Here is a 5,827-nt window from a genome sequence, read left to right on the forward strand (position 1 = left end):
ACCGGAGAGGATGGCAGTGAGTTCTTCACCAGCCTCTGCGGGGAGGGAGCGGGCAAAAATGGGGCAGAGCCATCAGCAGAGGAGACTGTTCTGGGAACACAGAGGTATTGCCCGTGCTCACAGAAATTCGGGAGCACACCGGGGCCCAGGACATCCATCCCAGCGCCGGCGTGGGAAGGGCTGCTTGGGCTGGAAGCCACGGGCCGTGCCCGGCGCTGCCGCTCAGGAGCCGCTTGCCCGGGGCTGCCCCAAACGCGACGTGTTGCAAACACAGCCGGGAGAGTCCTGGGCAGCGGCACCTGCGCGGCTGCGGGGCTCCAGGAGGAGCTGCTCTGCACAGCAAAGACTCTTGGTGGCACAGCAGTGGCACGGGCGGGGAGCAGTTACCTTGTCAGCCACAAATTCCTGGTGTCGCGGGGTTGCGAGTCAAGTTCACAACGTTGAGAGCGCTTCTGGGGAAGGAAAATGGGAGATTTGCAACATCCGTTTTCCTGTAATATTCTACCAAACAGGAGAGGCCAAGAGCTCTCATTGCTGTGTGGCTGAAGGCAGGCGAGCAAAGCAAAGCTGGGGGGAGCTGGGAGAGAAGGCAGGACAAGCTTCCCTCCGGCAGGCTGGACCCTGCTGAGCTGGGTGCTGTGGATGCTGCCACAGGCTCCAGGCTTGGAACAACATCTCCTGTGGTACCCAGCACATGCAGGGCCATCTGCAGTGGCACATGGGGCTTGTCACCTGGGCACTCCAGCTACAAGACAGACAGCTCTGTGTCAAACAAGAAATTGGCTTACCTGGAATGAGACTTTCAGCATCACACCAATGATAACGAAGAGAGATAACATAGTCAGAAACATGATCATTTCCTGAGTGTGATGTGATTTCTGTTCAGAGAAGAGGAAAGAAGATCACGGGGGGCAAGAGGATTACTCCTCCTTCCATTCTCCCTTGCCCAGAGAGGCAGACGCATCAGTGCCTGCAGCTCTCCTACCTTCTTTGTGGGCTCCTGATCCTCCTCCAAAGCTGTGCGCCTGGAGATGTTCTCTTGCAGAGGACACCGGCCCATGCCATCATAGGCTCCCTTGTTCTCTTGCCTCTCACTGAGCACCTTTAGAAGCAGCCCCGTCTGTGAGACCATCTTGGCACACACCAGCTTGAGCTGGGGCAGGCTGCAGTCCATCCTCAGGGCTCGCTCCATGTGGGCCATGAACATCCGCAGGCTTTTGTCTGGCACCAGCAAGCGCAGGTGACGATCAACCATGGCTTCCAAGAGCTCTTCTGGAACTGGTGCAAGGTCTGGACCTTGGGGGCTCCAAGGTTTATTAAGGAACCTGGAGTCTTCTTCCTGTTGCTTCCAGTGTGTGCCTGTGGTGTCAGGCATGATCAGGAGGTGCCCACCTAGAGAGGATTGTTCCTCCTCAGCCGTGGCTCCTCCTCCACTGCTCACAGCAGGGCCTCTCTGAACCAAGGGGTCAGAGAGAAAATCCAGGTTCCTGTTTAGACGCAGCTCATCTTTGGTGACGGTGGCTCTGGGCTCTCCTGCTGCTTTCACAGGTCTCAAAGCCTGGTAGAAAAGCTGATTATGTCCAGCCCAGTAATGGCTGAACTCCTTCTTTGGCCGTTTGTCAGAATCGACATAGTTCTGCCTTGGAGCTGGATCTTCCAAGTCATCTATGAGGTATCTGCCAACCAACTTGTCATGAATGGGGTTTAACCCACCAACTACATCCCAGGGGTTCGGTGCTCGCCAATTCAAATGCGGTTCCATCTGCTTGTGATCCCAGCTTGAGGGTGTCTTTTTCACCACACCCTTCAGCCTAGCAGGCTGGGGATGGTGTGGGACAATGCTTTTTTCAGTCTTTATGCTTTTAACCTTGTGCAGCTTCTTCTGCACCTTGGCCCTCAGGTCATGAGCGCTTGTTTTGCCTTCATGCCCCAAGAGATGCTGAGGGGGATGTGAATTTGTTCTGGAACGGTCCAGGCTGCTGACATCACCCTCAGTGCTCAGGGTCAGGGCAACCACAAGCGTGACAGTTTCACCATCTCCCAGTGAAGGCTCCTTGGGCTTGAGGCTCAACACTGGGATGGTGTTCAGCTCTCTGCCTTGTTCCAAGTCCATTATTTCTCCCCGACTCCGTAGAAGACTTGTCTGAGCTGGAGAACAGCAAGAGAGCAGATCAGCAGCTGGACACAAACACAGGCTCAGAGGTTACCCCAGGCAGCAGCAGCTCATCTCAAGGCCAGCAAGCACAAGAGCAGAGTGGGGGATGTGTTGTGGTGAGGAGAAGAGCCCTTCAATCCATGCCGTTATCCCCTTGGGGCAGAGCAGAGAGCTGGTTCTTTCCTGGTGTCTCCTGGGGCTCTGTTTGGATGGGAGGGAAACATCCCAGGGGAATGGGATTGCTGTCAGAGAGGTTCCCACAGCTCCAGATGAGCAGGCCTGGCTTGCTCTGCAGGAGCCAGTGAAGAGGCAGAGACCCCAGAGGAAAGATCAGCACTGCAAGGGGGGCACAGACTGGCACGGGAGGAATGCCCAGGGACTCCTTTGCTCCGGGGCCATTGCCAGGAACAGCAGCTGAAGCTGTTAGAGCATGAACAACTCCCTCAAGGGCACCAGAGCTCTGGGACTGTGCTGTGGGAAACCTGGGGCTGAGGCAGTGAGAGAAGCGAGCTCCCTGGGGCCCTTGGAAACCTGGCTGTACCTGTTTGCAGAAGGGCAGCCTGGCCCTGCTGTGCACAGGATGTGCTGTGCCCTGTGCCCAGCTAGAGCAGGACGGGGCTTTGCTCCCCCTGCACGGGCCAACCAGGGCATGAGGGTGCTTGGTGTTCACCCTGCAGAGCACATCAGGGGCCCTGCCCTTTGCCCTGCAGTGGGCAGTGGGGTGGCACAGAAACCAGGCTGTTAGGGGAATCTGGGGCCTTTATGGGCAGACCTTGCCTTCCAGCACCAGGGAAGGGCACGGGGCATTCCTGCCTTCCTTGCCTGGGGGCCATGGTGTGGGTAGGAAATTGGTAGGTTTGCTGGGCCCAGTGAGCTGTTGCTTGTCCAGACACTATGTGACACACAAGATATGTACAGTCTCCAGGAACTTTCCATCCCAAGGTGTTGTGTCCAAGGCCTGTAGTCCAAGGCCCGATCAGCACCCCCCAGCACGGCGCAGTGCTGCAGCATCTCCCCAGGCTCAGGAGAAGGGGCAGATTTGAGCTCCCCCAGCCCCTCCGGACACCCACCGCACTGCGGGGCGCTGGTGCTGCACAGCTTCTGGCACAGGAACTGGATGGTCCTGCAGGGGCTCTCGGGCCGGGGACGCTCCTGGCACAGGCAGCAGGCCGCCTCCTTGGGCACTTGGCTGCAGACAAGAGGGCATTCTTGGAGGAACACCTGGCCACCCAGTGCATGGCTCAGAGCCCAGCTCAGGGAACACACCGATACCACGCAGGGGGCTTGTGCCTCACTGTGTGCCACAGCTCTGGGAAAGGGCCCTGACTCCCAAGGGAAAACATTAAATGGCGATTTTAACCTGGAAAGTAGCACTGCTCCCAAAACACCACGTGACACAGAAATGCACCCGCCTGCAGTTCAAACTCCCCTTTGAGAAGCCTGCAGCAAGTCACCCCAAAGGTGAGATTCTGCCTGGGAGCTGGTGAGTTTTGGCACGTTCCCAGAAGGAAACAGCAACTCTTGACCTTACTACTGGGCTTGTTCTGGTTTTGTGGCACACGGATTTGCTTCCCAAGCAGAGCCCCTGTCGCAGCACTCGGGGCCTGCTGGCGGCTGGGGCTCAGTCCCACACACTCACAGGGTTTCCAAGCTCACTGTGCTCTGCAGCAGCTGCAGCAGCGCCTGCGAGTTCACTTGGGTGGCACTCAGGTCTCTGCAAACATTGGAAAGAGCTCATGAAACTCTCTGGTGACATTGCCACAACTCTGCTCTCAGAGCAAGCCCAGGGCCCTGATGATGGTGGTGCTGTATGCAGAGGCATCCACTTCTGCCAGCTCCCAGAGAAGCCAGGGGAGTTGTGACTCCAGCAGACTCAGGCAGGCCAAGAGGGAGATTTGCTCCTGCACCATTTGTGCAGCTTTCCTGACAACAGGGCACTCCAGAGAGACACAGCTCTCTCTGGATCTGCTCCAAATGAGCCAATACTTACAGAAAGCTCACTGAGGGCAGCTTGAAGAAGGCAGCATCATCAATGACAGCCAGCGGGTTGTGGCTGAGGATCCTGAGAAACAACAGAGCTCTCTCAGGGCTGATGGCAAGGATGTGAGCTGGCTGTGCCGGGCACGTGGGCACGGCCCGGCCGCATTCAAGGAAGCCTTGCAGGAGAGGAGCAGGGCAGGGGAAAGGGCCTTTGCAGCTGCACGCTCCTGGTGCTCCCTGCCTGACATCCACAGTTGCAATCAGGACTTTCCCAAGGGCAAATCTGCTCTTGCCCACTGACCCTGCAGAGACCCTGCCGTGCCTTTAGCCCTGGGGCCACTTACAGCTCCTGGAGGAACTGCATCCCATGCCAGGCCTGGAAAGTGTCGCTGCGGATCTGTGTGAGGCCATTCCAGGAGAGATTCCTGGGGAAAGAGGGGGTCACACAAAGGAATCACGCCTGCCCTACAGAGAGAGGGGGCAAAGAAGGAGCCCTTTGCAGGAAAGGTGCCAATCCAAGGTGGAAGAGGGAGGAAACTGCTGCTTTCTCAGCGTTTGTAGCCTGCCCAGGAGGGCAAGTGAAGGGCACACGTGCTGACTCTGTTTCTGTTCCAGGATGCAGCCAAGGCTGCCAGAACTGGCTGCTCTGATGGCTGTGTGTGGACAACCCCGCTGGGTTCTGTCCCCTGGCGTGGCCGCCCAGCCATGGGCATTGACCTCTGCAGCTCAGCTGGGCTCTGGGCAGGGCAGATTTAGGGACTGTGGGGAAAACAGCAGGAGCATTTTCCTACACAGGAAGGGTGCCCATGCAAAGACTGAGCTAAAACCACCAGAAAGAAACTTGATCACTCACAGAAACTTCAGGAAAGGCAGTGACTCAAATGCCCGTTCCTCAATGGACAGGATCTCATTGCAGGACAAATCCCTGTTCCAGGCAGGACAACAAATGTCACTTTCTTTTGCCCTGTTGCTTTTACCTGCCTCTGCAGCCTGGATGCCAGCAGGGCCAAAGGCCACGTGCCCGTAGCTGGGCTGAGCAGCAGGGCCCCAGGGAGGGGCAGGCAGGAGCCTCCCCTGCCCTGGGCAGGGCACAGTGCTTACAGGTGCTTCAGCAGGAACAGCCCCTCCAGGGAATGCCTCTTCACTGCCCGCAGCTCATTGTCCCTGAGCACTCTGCAAGGGGACACAGGGACATTGTGACAGCGGCCACAGCCCAGCAGCAACTGGGATTGTCATGGGAAAATCTCCTGCAGCAGCTTGACTGACGCATCTCTCTGGGCCACCGCTGCAGGGATCGTCCCCACTCCTGGCCAGAGCAGGCCCCTGCTCCTGGCCGGCTGAAGCTGACCACAGCTTGATCCCTGGGCACACAGACACAGGGATGGTGCCCTGGCTGCAAGAGACTCGAGGCAATTCTTGCCATGCTGGGAAGCTGTGGTGATTCACACCCCTGCTTGGCAGAGCAGCTGAGCTTTGAATTCCAATGGAAGCGTGTGGTGTGAGGGCTGCTGCTCCAACCCCAGACCAAAGGATGGCATCTCCCCAGACTGCTGATATTTGAAATGCTGCAGGGCACTTACAAGGTCTCAGTCCATGGGTAGTCCTTCCAGGTTTGTTTTCCAACAGCAGCAATGGAGTTGCCAGTGAAATCTCTGCAAAGAGACAAAGAGCCGGTCCCCCCTCAGGAAAGCC

Source organism: Agelaius phoeniceus, chromosome 26 (genome assembly GCF_051311805.1).
Source record: "Agelaius phoeniceus isolate bAgePho1 chromosome 26, bAgePho1.hap1, whole genome shotgun sequence".
NCBI classification, from domain to species: Eukaryota; Metazoa; Chordata; class Aves; order Passeriformes; family Icteridae; genus Agelaius; species Agelaius phoeniceus.